At 44.0% G+C, this 13,641-nt stretch overlaps 1 protein-coding gene and 1 long non-coding RNA gene across 18 annotated transcripts in view; one reads left to right on the top strand and one right to left on the bottom strand.

The window, feature by feature from the left end:
* The window catches only part of CREB1 (cAMP responsive element binding protein 1), a 60,362-nt gene extending 56,204 nt beyond the window's left edge, over positions 1-4,158 (bottom strand). For 3 of the 5 annotated variants that reach the window (XR_013447333.1, XR_013447334.1, XM_036070859.2), the window contains exon 1: positions 3,918-4,136. The gene's annotated coding sequence lies outside the window, so the exon portion shown is untranslated. Of the gene's footprint in view, positions 1-3,917 lie in introns of all 5 variants that reach the window. The other 2 variants (XM_078071245.1, XM_078071246.1) reach the window with 2 other exon arrangements.
* Positions 4,159-4,276: 118 nt separating this feature from the next.
* The window catches only part of LOC118522037 (uncharacterized), a 302,008-nt gene continuing 292,643 nt past the window's right edge, over positions 4,277-13,641 (top strand). For 4 of the 13 annotated variants that reach the window (XR_013447338.1, XR_013447335.1, XR_013447337.1 and 1 more), the window contains exon 1: positions 4,285-4,463. This is a non-coding gene — a long non-coding RNA (uncharacterized LOC118522037). Of the gene's footprint in view, positions 4,464-12,648; positions 12,801-13,641 lie in introns of all 13 variants that reach the window. The other 9 variants (XR_013447343.1, XR_013447341.1, XR_013447339.1 and 6 more) reach the window with 7 other exon arrangements.

The following is a 13,641-nucleotide window of genomic DNA, read 5'->3' as shown; positions in this document are numbered from 1 at the left end:
CACCCATACAATGAGATGCCTCATTAAAAAAAAAAAAAAAAAAAAGGAAGCTCTTTATGTACTGATATAAACCAATGGCTAAGCCATATTAGGTGAAAAAAAGCAAGATATAGAATAGTGTATATAGTATACTATCATTTGTTAAAAAAAAAAAGTGGGGGGCACGGGGTGGGGAATACATAAAGTATTTGCTTTTATACGGATAGAATTACCTATGAAAGGACAAAAAAGAAATTGGTAACACTTGGGCAATGGGAATGAGCAGGAGGGTGTATCACATGACTGACTGCTCTATTACATTTTATATGTTTTGAATTATGGACTACCTGAATGAATTACTTATTAAAAAAATAAAATTGGAAATATAAATATATAATCTTCCTTTCTTCCATTACTTCACCAAGGGTGATTTCTCCTTTGATTGCTTTCTTATGACATATATTCTGCCTTATTAGTCATCGTGTCCCCAAAAGTTCCTTGAGGGTAGAGATAAACCAGTGTAATTCATCTTTGGATTTCTTGCAGCTTCTGGCTGCGTGTATTAAATGTAGTAATAATAATAATGAATAATATTTAAAATTATAGGAAAGGTTTGTTGAGCACTTGTGAAACGTTAGGCATTTAATATGTATTAACTTATATAACACCCACATTTCTATTAGGTAAATATAGTACATTTGTGACCAAGGAAATTGAGGAATGGAGAAGAAATCTGCTGAAGGTCCCACAGCCAGGAAGTTAAAATAAAGCTTTAAAATGAATAGCTATCATTGAGTCCCTAAGGAGGAACTTTATAATTATCTTGCAACCCTATAAAGTAGGTGGTAGTCTAATTTAACAGATAAGGAAACCAAGTTGAAAGATTAATAAACTTCTGTAAGTCACAAATTTCTTGAGGGTAGGCACATGATAGTAGTGGCAACAGCAGGAATGAAGCCCAGGCCTATGAGTCCAAACCCAATGCTCTTTCCACTAACTACATTCTGTCACAGTAAATGCTAACTAAATATTTGAACCACCACGAACTATTGCCTCAAGTGATTCTGCAGTAGAGAGGAGTTCACACATGAGTAAGGAAAAAAAATACTTGCATTTTTTCCACTCCCGGATTATCTAGTATATTCTTAAATTCAGATTTGAGCTCTAACTATCCAATAAAGAAGCCATCACTGGAAGTGACACTGTACATCAAGAAACACATGCCTGTAAGACTCTGACACAGGCTGCTGGAAGCAAGTCTATATAACCATATCTGATAAATTATTTTATGGAATAAATGGTATTATAAATTTCAGCGATACATTGGAAGCCATTATGTTACAATTTTTTCTACTGTGGAAAAAAATGAACAAAACTTTTAAAATGAGGTGAAGTGGGACATACATGGTTTTACTATAACCATATTATATCCAAAAAATAAAACCCAATGCCTTAGGATGAATGATAAAATAAAGCTACTTGTCTACAAAAATGAAAATTTCTATTAATCAGATATAATCAAGAAAATGAATTTCAGAAAGCAGGAAAAGGAAGGTACCATTTTATGAATCAGGCTTCTAAGTTCCCTTAGGTTCTTACATGGGGGAAAAAAAAAATCGTTCAAAAAGGGGTAACACCAGAGTTTTAAATTCCACAAGAAGTGGCCTTTTAACAGTTTTCAGTCTGAGTCAAAGATTTATTCGCTTTCTGAATAGATGTACCCATTTAAAAAAAAAGTACAAACAGATTTAACTGTAATTTTTACTGATCCCTGAGAAGTGACGTAAGTATAACTTATAACCATGCTCCAAGTGAACATTCAAATATTAATGCATATAAAAGTCTGAAACATTCCACTTGGAATTTCTAAGAATTACAGATTATGAATCTATGAATAAAAAAATTAAAAAGATCTTTTGCCTAAGACAAGAAAAAATCCATCAGAAAACTTTTTTTTTTTCCTTTTAATTCACAAAGAAAGAGTCACTGTCCTACATTCTCTGTAAGGGAAAAATATTCTACTCAACTGATGCCGGCCTGCAGAAAATCTTAAGGAAAAACAAATCTATGGCATCATCAACACTGTAATTACTTCAGTGTTTGTAAATAAAATCACCTCCCCAATCCTTATGTAAAAACACTTTACTGCATCTTAAATTAAGTTTTCTCAGCAGTGACATACTGTTAATGTGTGTGTGTATTTTTTTTTTAAGACTTACAATAGAGTAAAGTGGGTTTTGAAAAAGTGACTTGGATACAGAAAAATCAAAGACAGCGCTTCTATTACCAATCAGTATTTATTCTTAAGAAGAAACCTTGTATCAATCACAATGCTATCCTACTATGACAGTAAGTATTTTTAGAACTTGTTCATTTTTTGCACCACCTAAAATAACCGTTTTGGCTTTATTTTTAAAGCAGGAAATGAGCCGTGAGTGTAAAAAGATTTCAATAGCTGGCAACCAAAGTATCTTTTACACCAAACCTTTAGAAGGCAGAACTGATGCAAGCTAAGGCTAGGATAAAATTCTAACTTCTTAGGAAGGTATCACGAACTTAAATAGGTCATATTCCAGGTCCTTTCAAAACTGTCTTTTAATCTTTAATGTGTCAGTGACTTTTCTGCCGTTCCTTTTTCCCAACAGGCAAAGAAAAAATAAGCCTTGTGGCTTAAACTACTGTCGTTCCCCGGCCGGAGTTACTTTTGCACGGGAGGCAAACACTGGATACTTCTAAACGTCTATTTTTAGAATGAGTATTAATCAATCTCTTATTTAAGTTTAGACAGAAACATGTGGGAAACTTGGTAGGGGGTGAGAGATCCAGAGGACCCAAACTCGGTTACCCGCCCCCCCCCCAAAAAGTGATGTAAAACAAAAGTGCATCGGCTAATGTTCGTTTCAACAAAGTGTTTCAGAATGATAGATCTCAAGGATTATTACCTTATTGAAAAGGGTTAAAACCGAAACTGTTTTTCAAACACCAGCTTCCCTTTTACAGGATCCCAACAGTTTTTTGAAAAGTTTTACAAATGTTTTTCTTAGCACCCCCTTCCTCCCCAAAAACGCATTTCCATGACTACTGCCTTAAAAGAGTGAGGTAGAGTCAAAATTATATTAAAAAGCACGGCTCTCATTATGTCAACTAAGCAGAAAAGAACAGAAAACAGTATCTCCCCAATGGGGCGGGAGCGGGAAAAGGGCATGAATAAAATACAGTACGAGAGGAAACCTTTGGTTTCGAACTTTATTGCACAAAGAGAGTGGAGAGAAGAGTAGGTCAGACGTTGCAGCGCTTCCCCTCGCGAAGCGGGCATGGCAGACACCGAGGCTACCGGGAAGGCAGGCACCTTCACCTCCTCTGCCCTCAACTGTCGCCTTCTTCCTCCTCCACCCCCCGCGGGCACCCCGGCGGCGCTGCCCCGGCGGACGGCGGGGCCAGGTCGGGCCAGGCCGGGGGCGAGGCGGGTGGCGGGGGCCGGCCGAGCGGACGGGCGGCGCGGGGGGCAGCGCCGGGCCAGGCGGGCGGCCTCCCCCGGGGCGGCTCCCGGCTCCCGGCTCCGCGCCCGGCCCGGCCCGGCGGCGGTGGCGGCGGCGGCGGGAACGCGGGCGCCAGCTCGCCGCGGCCGGCCGCCCGCACACACCCCCGGCCGCCGGCTCCCACCCCGCCCGCCGCCCGCCGCCCCCCGCCATGAGCGCCGCCGCTGGCTGCAGGCAGAGTCGCTGCCGCCCCGGCCGCCGCTGGCTCCAGTCCGCCGCCATTATTCTTTGTTCGCTGCGAGCGGCGGCGATGTTGTGGGGCTCGGGCGGAGGCTCCATCTTTACCGCGGCCCCTCCTGCGAGGGGAAGGCCCCGAGCGCGGGTGTCCGGCGCCTCCCCGTCCCCCCTCCGTCCCCCCGGCTCTCTCCGGCTCCTGCCTCCTCCTCCTGCTCCTCTTACCGGTGGTACAAGCTCCTCCGTCACTGCTTTCGTTCGCGGCCCGGATCTCGCTGGAGTTTTATTCTCTCCCCCACGTAACACACCGCGTCAAACTACACCTCCGCCGCGTCACTCACCAACACTCCGCTTCTCCCAGCCGCCCGGGCCACAGGCAGCAGCAGCCGCCGCCGACTGAGGAGCCGCAGCCAGGGAGCCAGCCAGCGCCGCCCAGTGCCGAGTGCGCAGCGGCCGCGCACGGAAACAGCCGAGCTCGGCCCGGAGGAGCTCGAGCGGCCCCGCCCCCCGCGCTGGAGGCGGAACTTGCCGAAGGCCTTCGGGCTCCTTCGGCCAAGGCGAAGGCGTTCCGCGGGGAGTGGGGTGGTGGCTAAGGTGGGAAGGGACGGGCGGGGGTGGAGTGGTCTGAGCCCCACCTCGCCGTTTCGGCGGATAAAACCCGGCGGCGGCAGTCTGCAGGAGGAAGGCGGGTTTGTGTGTGGCCCCGTGGGGAATTCCCTAGGGGTGTCGACGGCTCCGTGGAAACCGCCGCACCTGCTTGCCTCTGCGGCGGTAAGCGGCGGGCTCTAGGGCGGCTGCGGCGGGCCGGGCCTGAGCCCTGGCACCTGAGCGCCGCCGGCGCCGGGAACTTTCAAACACTGCGGGGACTTGGCCGACGCGCCGCCGGGTCTGGGACGCGGCTGAGTGCCGGAGTCGGGCGAGCCGGGAGGAAGCGCGGCGGAGGCTCTGCAAACGCCCGGAAGCCTGGGGCCCGGCGGGGGTCTGGGCCGGGTGCCGGGACCAGGGGCCCCTGCGCTGCCCCGGCGTTGTGGCGCCCGGGTGGGAAGGGTTTGCCGGGCCCGCGGCCTCTCCTCTCCGAGAGTCAGCGGAGAGATCTGGAGGCCGCCCGCCCAGCTGTTCGATCTCGGGGGGGTGGGGGGGGTTGGGGCGGAGGCCCCGGCACTTGTGGCACCTCGCCGAGTGCAGCCCAGCAGCCAGGCCGTGGATGACCTGTTCGGTCTTCGGGGGCCTCCGAGCAATGACCCGTCCTGACCGAGGTTGCTCTGGGACACTCTGAAATATGACCCCCCTCTCCCCCCACCTGCCCGCCTTTTTTTTCTGGCCACCTCCCGGGTCGCTGTCTTCTCACGGCCGTTTCTTACCGCAGTGGTTTGCACCCACTGCGCGCCCTTTTCTTCACCACCCACTCCCAGTCTAAACCCGACAGTGTGACTAACGTTCCCTCGACTACTGAACGGCTTTCTCAGAGGTCGCTCAAGGCCACGTTTCTGACTCTTTCTTCTTCTTTTTATTGAACTTTGCAGTCCTCTCCCCGGGCTCTCATGTCTTATAATTCTCTGTCCTTTTAAAGCAAACCTATCTTTAGGAAGCCGACCGAGAGGACCGAGTGGGTTCACATCTGACTGAGCCGCACCCCTTATTGGCTTCCTGTCACAAAGAAGAGTTGCTCTTCCTGGTACACTAGATCCCTTTCTGCTTTCTCAGGGACTTGGGGCTGAAGAGGATCCCTCTTTCCTTCTGTTATATTCAACCCTTCCTCCACTGCTGGCTTTTCTATTACTTGAACGTGCTCAAGTCTCTCATTTATTTAATATTTCTCTCTTTAAATCTTTGTCCAGCTATGACTGCAGTTGTGTCTTACCCAGTGGACATTCCCACGTGTTCCATTCCTCTGCCCTCTCCAGTCTAGCTTCGGTTCCTACCACTCACCTGAAGCAGCTCTGAATTGTCACCTTCAGTCCTCATCTTACAAGACCTCATTCTAGCATTTGGAACTATTGACCACACCCTTATTTAAATATTCTCTTCCCTCTGCTCTTACTTCAGTTTTCCTCTTATTTCTCTGTTCTTTAACAAGCAGCTTCTCTGGTATTGGAATATTGGAATCCTCCAGAGCGAAGCCCTCATGTCCACTTTTCTGGGTGGTCTCATCCTCGTCCGGCAGCTTCAGGTACCCTCTGCCAAAGACTGTCCAACCCATACCTCAAGCCTAGATCTTGCTCTTGAACTCCGAATTCATATTTCTAACTAGCTTTGCAACACTTTCATTTGGATGACTGGGCCATGTCAGACTCAACTCATCTATCATATTCCCTCCAAAATCCTCTTCTCATAGCCCTTGGATCAGTAAGGGGCATCCTATCAATCTATTCAGTTCAAGCCAGAAACTTAGGATACTTCTGACACACATCCGAATCACCTAGACTTGTCTGCCTTAAAAAATTGGATTTGTAGGGTGCCTAGGGTGGCTCGGTCAGTTAAATGTCCGACTCTTGATTTTGGCTCAGGTCATGATCTCAGAGTCATGGGGATCAAGCCTAGCATTGGGCTCCATGCTCAGTGCTGAGTCTGCTTGAGATTCTCTCCCTCTCCCTCTGCTCCCCTCCCCCCCCGACACTCTCACTCTAAAATAAATAAATAAAATATTTTAAAAAATAAAAAATTTGATTTGTGGCCTCTCCTTTCCTACGGCTACTTTTCATACTCTAGTATAATCAACCTTCATCATTTGAAGTCCTGCAATGACTATCATCTTGGTCTAACAGAACTGCTTTTGCCATGCTGTAGCCAGAGTCATTTTTTTTTTTAAGTATAAATCTGATCAAGTCACTACTCTGCTTGAATTCTTAATGGCTTCCCTTTGCTTACCGAAAACAGTCCAAGCTCCTTATCATGGACACCAGACCCTCTACCATATGGGCTTCTCATTCTCCCCAGCTTCCCCAACCGTCCTCCTAGCTCTCAGCACTCCAGCCATATTAGTCTTTTTATTTTTTCTAGGCTCTTTTCTCTCTCTCTCTTTTTTTCCCCCTACTGTAGGCTCTCATCTCAAGGTACTTACAGATGTGGTTCTCCTCCTCTGGAATTCTTTTTTGCTATCCACTCCCCCTACCAAACTGTAATTTCTCACGTTCTTTTCTGACTCACCATACATACATTTAAGGTCTGTGCAGGTAGGGATTATGTCTGTCTTGTTCACCACCAGCTCTTCCCCTCCTTTCCCATTCGTAGCACCAGCAACAATTTCTAGAATGTAGCAGTGCCTGTTAAATATTTATTGAATAAATAATGAATACATCTGGTCCTGGGCAAAGTTCCTTAATATCTTGGTGTTCAAACCCTGGTTTAGCCACTTACTAACTATGTGACACTAGGCAAATTGTTCAATCTTGTCCCTCAGTTTTCTCATATGCAAAATAAAGATGATAATAGCACCTACATCATCGTGTTACTGTGATAATTAAATGAGACCATTGATGGAATGTGTTCTTGGAACAATGTTTGGCATGTAATAAGTTGATTAAAATGTTGCCTATTACTAGCTTTTACTTGCATATCTCACCCTTGTGTCAAATACATTTTCAAAATTGAGATTATCAACTTGCTCTTCTTCTTACCCTATACATGATACCAAATTCTTGGAATTATTTACTCATAGCCTATTTTTATCACCCATCAAAATAGTAATTTTTTATTTCATAATTCCTCACATTCTTCCTGTCTGTTCATGATGACCTTCAGTTAGGCCCTATCTCTTCATATCTTACTTTGCTAATTTCCTAGGTGCATTCTGACTGTAGGCCCACTTTCCTTATTCCCTTGTGCCCTGTCGTCAGACCTATGGGCCTCCAACAGTTATTAAACCCTGTATTCTCCTTGAGTTCTGCTCTCTTGGCTTCTGTTCTCACCTAATTTTGTTCATTTACTCATTCATTCAATCATCCATTCATCCAAGTGCAAGTTATTTTACTGAACATTTTGGATATATTCCAGATTTGAAATCGAGTCTCTCAATTTCATCTAGTCTTCTCTAGCATCTCCATGAACCATGAAAATGAACTAGAAATGTCAAACTTTCAGCATCCATTTTTTGTCTCTGGGACTTGGAAGCTACCTTTATTTTTGACTCAGTTATACCCCTGGAAAATATGATCAATATTGGGAAAAGTAGAGAATAGCACATGGATATAACTTGACTTAGTTTATGATAGATAAGTGCCCTGAGAGAGATCCAGAAAAGGGGGAAGATCTCAAGTTGATTATAAAAGGCTTCAAGGAGAAAGTGGTATCTGAGAGCTTCTCTCTAACCACGGCTTCCTTTTCCTTTTCCTGTTATTTTTCTCTTGCTTCTGCTGTTGAACCTAATTATCATTCTCACTACAAACTCAAGTTCCATGAACCCTGCCTATTCTAGTTCATCACCTCTCATGACTTAATTTGCTTTCCTACCTAACCCCAAAGCCATGGTGACCTATTTCATTTATTCTAAAAGTATCTGTTAAACACCTACTTTGTGCCATGCACTTTTAGAAATGGGCTAGAGTAGTGAATAAAACATTGCTTCTGTCTCAAAGGTACTAAAATCTTCAACCTCTCCTCTTTCTGACATTTCTTTTTGTCCACTCATTTGTGCTCTCATCCAGTCTCATGGTTGTAAATACTAGGTGTATGCTGACAACTTTCAAAATTATACCTTCCCCACAGATCACTCTCCCAAACTCCAGGCTCATTTAAACAAGTACCTACGCACACCTCGACTTGTTATTGTCTTAGCCTGGCATCCCCCAGGAAGCAGACCTGAGGCATACGCCTCTGTGCTGTTATTTTATTAGGGAATATAATCCCTGGGAAATGAGGATAGGGAAAAGAAGTGAGTCAGGGGAAGAGGTCAAGATTCAGTTAATGGGATGGATGCTAACACTACTCTCCTCCCCCAAATTCAGATACTTCCATTCTGTATGGGCCTGAACATGAAGCAAAGCACTATCGGGTGATTATGGCCTGAGGTATGTTGGCTATGGCAATAGGGACAGAATAAGAGGCCAAAGGCCCCACAGGCAAGGAGACCAAAAGGATCTGAGATGCTATAGATGTCTAATAGACACCTCAAACTCAATATATCCAAATCTGAACGGGATTTCCCCCTCACATTTGTACTTGCAGCTTTTCCCATCCTAATAGCTGAGGTTAAAAATCTTGGCGTGATTGTTAGTGCCTTCCTTTCTCTCACACCTGACATCTGTTCCTTTAGGAAAGTTTATTGGCTGTACCTGCAAAATGTATCCAAATCTGACTGCTTACCACCTCCACTGTGAGTGAGCCAAGTCTACAATACCTTCATTTCTTGCCTGGATTACTGCAATTGCTTCTGAAGAAGTTTCCTTACGTCTTGCCTGGCCATACACCAGCCACGCTTCTGCCTTAGCACCTTGGGGATGTTTCAGTGCCTAAAATGTTCTTTTTCCAAATATGGAGAGAGTTAACTCCCTCACTTCCTTCAAGTCTGCTGAGGGAGAAAGCACTTTCTCGCTGAGGCCATGAGCATTCTATCTATCTATCTATCTATCTATCTATCTATCTATCATCTATCTATCTATCATCTATTTTTTTCTTCATGAAGTTTTATTTAAAGTTACTTCCTCATGCTAGACATAAAATTACTGGGGCAAAGATCATGAAGCATTCTCAAGTCCTTGATTATCAAATTCAGAAGGGTTATAGCAATTTACACTCCTTTAAGCAGTGTATGAAAATGCCCACCTCAGTCCATCTTTATTTACTCTGACTGCTCATTTATGGGTGAAAAGGGCATCTCCTTGTGGGTTTTTTTTTTTGACCATACTATTTAAAATTGCAACTTGACACCCACCTCAACCACTCCCCCCAATACCCACCCCATTTTTCTGGAATCTCCATATCCTGTTAATATTTTTTTCTGTAGCACTTACTACCTTCAAACATACTATTTTACTATTTTTAATGTTTATTGTTGACTGGCTCCCCTGCTAAAATACAAGTTTTAAAGAGCAATATTTTCGTTTTGTTCACTGATGTATGTCAAGTATTAGAACCATGCCCTAGCATATAGCCGGTGCTCAATACGTATTTGTTGAATGAATTTCCAACTTGCCTGTCTTTGATCTTAGATGGTTCATACTGTTCAGATTTATTTTCTTGGTTGATTTTGCAGTTAAAATGAGGAGGCATATAAAAGGCTTTTTCTTATTTCTTAATTACCTTATAATCTTAAACTTAATGTAATAGGTATCAATAGTTTCTGGATCAGGAAGCAATTGAAATCATTAACATCTCTCTATTTATAACAGCAAAAAAAAAAAAAAAAAAGTGAATGACCCAAATATCCCCACTACCAAATAGTTAACTATTTAATTAATTTTAGGTCCCTTATAGGTACATGTACCTCTTTTAATACTGATTATAATGTAACTATTCAATGTCTTGTTTTCATCTTTCACTGAACCATGAGCTCCCTAAAGGCAAAGTTTTGTTTTGTTGAACTTGTATCACTAGTAACTGGCATATAATAGATGCTTAGTAATGTTTCTTGAATAAAAGAATGAAAGCATAGTTAGAGTTTCTCCAGCACTGGTCAAGGGAGAGGTCCCTTGCCCAGTTGATGCAAGCATATGATCTACTGAGTTCTTCCCCTGCAAAGTGTAGAGGGATGCTGGAGGCTCTTCATAGTTGGAATTGGTGAAAGTTATCAATGCTCATGAAGTCATCTTGTGATTTTCATTGTACTTTCCAGATAGTTTTCCAACAGAGAAGAGAAAGCACTGACCTGTTAAAATTATTCCTGGTCTGTTTACGAGTTATAGTTCCCCATGTAAATTAATACATTGCTCCTTAAAATTAATCTTAACAATAACAAAAAATAACTCTTGACTTCCACTTCCTTCTCCAGCTACTGTCTCATTTTTCTTTTTCTTTCTTTCTGGTTTTTTTTTTTTTTTTTGCTCTCTCTACAGTAAATACCCTTGAAAGAGTTCTATATCACTGTCCCAATTCCTTTTCTCTGATTTTCTGTTAAATCCGCTGCAACTAGCTCTTACCCCCAGCATTCCACCCCACTGCTCTCCACGTTACTTAATCCAATGACCTGTTTTTAGTCTTCATCTCACTTGACCTGTCAGCAACATCTCACACAGTTGATGCTTCCCTTCTCCCTGTAACACTTTCTTCACTTGGCTTCTGGGACTCTGTGTTCTCCTGGTTTTTGTCCTACACTACTGGTCACTGTTCTCAGTTTCCTTTGCTCACTGACCTCTTAATATTGGAATGTCTCAGGACTCTGTCCTTGGACTTCTTTTTTTTTTTTTTTTTTTTTTTAGGGTTTTATTTATTTGAGATAGAGAGCAAGAGAGAGAGAGCACAAGCAGCAAGGAGGAGCAGAGGGAGAGGGAGAAGTAGGCTCCCCCTGAGTAGGGAGCCAAGGCGGGGCTCCATCCCAGGACCCTGAGATCATGACCAGAGCTGAAGGCAGACGCTTAACCAGCTGAGCCACCTAGGCGCCCTGGGACTTCTTTTGTTCTGTGTATTCTCTCCCTTAGTGATCTCCTTCAATCTTATGACAATAGATATAAGTAAGCTCACAACTCCCTAGCTTCAGACCCAGACTTGTATATCCAAGTACCTCAGCATCCCTACTTGGATGTTTAATGGACCTCTTATATCAAAACTGAACTCTGGATCTCCTCTCCCCTCACAAACCTTCTCTCCTTACGACCTTCTCTATCTCAGTTAACTGCAATTCCATTTTTCCCATTGCAGAGGCTGACTTAGCAACTCTTATACCCCACATCCAACCTGTCATCAAATCCTGTTGCTCTCCCTTCAAAATATATGACCACTCTCCCCATCTCCTCTGATACCACCACTGTCACCTTTGCCTAGGATTTTGTATCAGCTACCCTTAATCTTTATTCTATTCTCAACATAGCAGTCAGCGCAATCCTTTTAAAACATAAAGTAACCATGCTATCACTGTCCAGAACTATCTAGCAGGTCCCCATCTCACTCAGAGTGTAAGCCATGATTCTCGCAATTAGCCTACAATTCCCATTACCTCTGTGCTCTCACTTCCCGTTCTTCTTCCCCTTAATTTTCTTTTTTTTTTTTTTTTTTTTTTTTTTTTTAAAGATTTTATTTATTTGAGAGAGAGAGAATGAGAGAGAAAGAACACATGAGAAGGAATAGGGTCAGAGGGCGAAGCAGACTCCCTGCCGAGCAGGGAGCCCGATGCGGGACTCGATCCAGGGACTCCAGGATCATGACCTGAGCCGAAGGCAGTCGCTTAACCAACTGAGCCACCCAGGCGCCCTTCCCCTTAATTTTCTTTGGTCATGTTGGCCACCTTGCTGTTCCTCAAATATCTTGGACACGCTTTCTCCTCGGGAACTGTGCACATGCTGTTCCTTGTGCTTGGAATGCTCCTTCCAGACATGTTCAAGTCTTCCTTATCTCCTCAGGTTTTTGCTCAGATGTCCCCATTTTTGTGAGGCCTTCTCTTACTACCCTGATGAAAATTGTTCACCTTACACTCCTCTCTTTGCTCTTTTGCTCCCCCTATCTCTCTTTGCCACTTTATTTTTCTCCATAGCACCTATCACTCTGTGATGTGCTATATACTTAACTCATTTATTGTGTTAATTGTCCATCTGATCCCTCTAGGGCAGGGACTTTGCCTCTTTTTTTTCACTGCTGTGTCCTTAACCTCTAGAACAGTGTCTTGTACATAGCTGGCATTCAAATATTTGTTGACTGAATGTAGTTGAAATTATGGATTTAATATTAATCTCCTAGTATTTGGTTAGCAAAACAGATCACTTCAGCCTGATCACCTCTGGATGCATCCAATGATATTGAGTTGCTGTATTGCAGCCTGAATCAGGAAGGTTCCACTGAGGTACTGCCTTATCGTGGGTCTTGATTTCAGCATGGCCATGCCCTCTGTCCTGGCTCCATATAACCTGAAGGAGATGAGGACCTCTCTGAAGCTTTCTGATTTTCCCATGTCCCAGAGTCGGAACTGAGGAACAGACAAGCAAGATTCTGGGTACTTTTAATTTCTATTTTGAGGACTAAATGGTAAGCTCCCAGTACTGCACCAGTCTCAGCTTCCTGTGACTGAACACAGTGCCACATAAACAAAGTCGGATGGCCTCTTATCCTCCTAGAAATTACAAAAGGGCCAGTGGTTGGTGATTAAAATCAGTAGTGGTAACAGGTGAATATTTATTGAGTGTTTACTTTGTGCCAAGTGCTGTTCTAAACACTTGTGCTGTATTGATTAATTTAATCCTCACAATACCCAATGAGGGGAAATATTAACATTAGGAACATTTTATAGATGAGTAAGCTGAAGCACAGAAGAGCAAAGAAATGTCTCTGAGATCCTAGAGCTAGTAAGTGGCAAGGTCAGAATGTGAACCCAGGCAGTCAGGTTCCAGAGCTTTACTCTCAATCACGGGGCTCCACTGCCTGGTTGTAAGGAGGACTGTGGGGACGGACTCTGCATTGAAAGGAAAGTGGAGTAATTATGATTTCATCAGTATAATTCTACCATTCTGAAAGCCCTGTAGTAACCCAAACGTTTTTTCTGGCATCAGCCTATTGCCATTTTCATACATGACACAAGAATCAGGCCAACTAGGGGTGCCTGGGTGGCTCAGTCGTTAAGCGTCTGCCTTCGGCTCAGGTCATGATCTCGTGGTTGGGGATCGAGCCCCACGTCGGGCTCCCTGCTCCGCGGGGAATCTGCTTCTCCCTCTCCCTCTGCCTGCCGCTCCCTCTGCTTGTGCTCTCTCTCTCTGTCAAATAAATAAATAAAATCTTTATATACATATATGTATATAAAGAATCAGGTCAGCTAGCTTCCAAGATACCGTGCTTCCTTGGCAAAGAGTAGGCCCCTTGAGACTGCCAAGTC

The sequence above is a fragment of the Halichoerus grypus genome, chromosome 4 (genome assembly GCF_964656455.1).
Source record: "Halichoerus grypus chromosome 4, mHalGry1.hap1.1, whole genome shotgun sequence".
Lineage (NCBI taxonomy): Eukaryota > Metazoa > Chordata > Mammalia > Carnivora > Phocidae > Halichoerus > Halichoerus grypus.
This window is presented reverse-complemented; position numbering and strand designations above follow the sequence as displayed.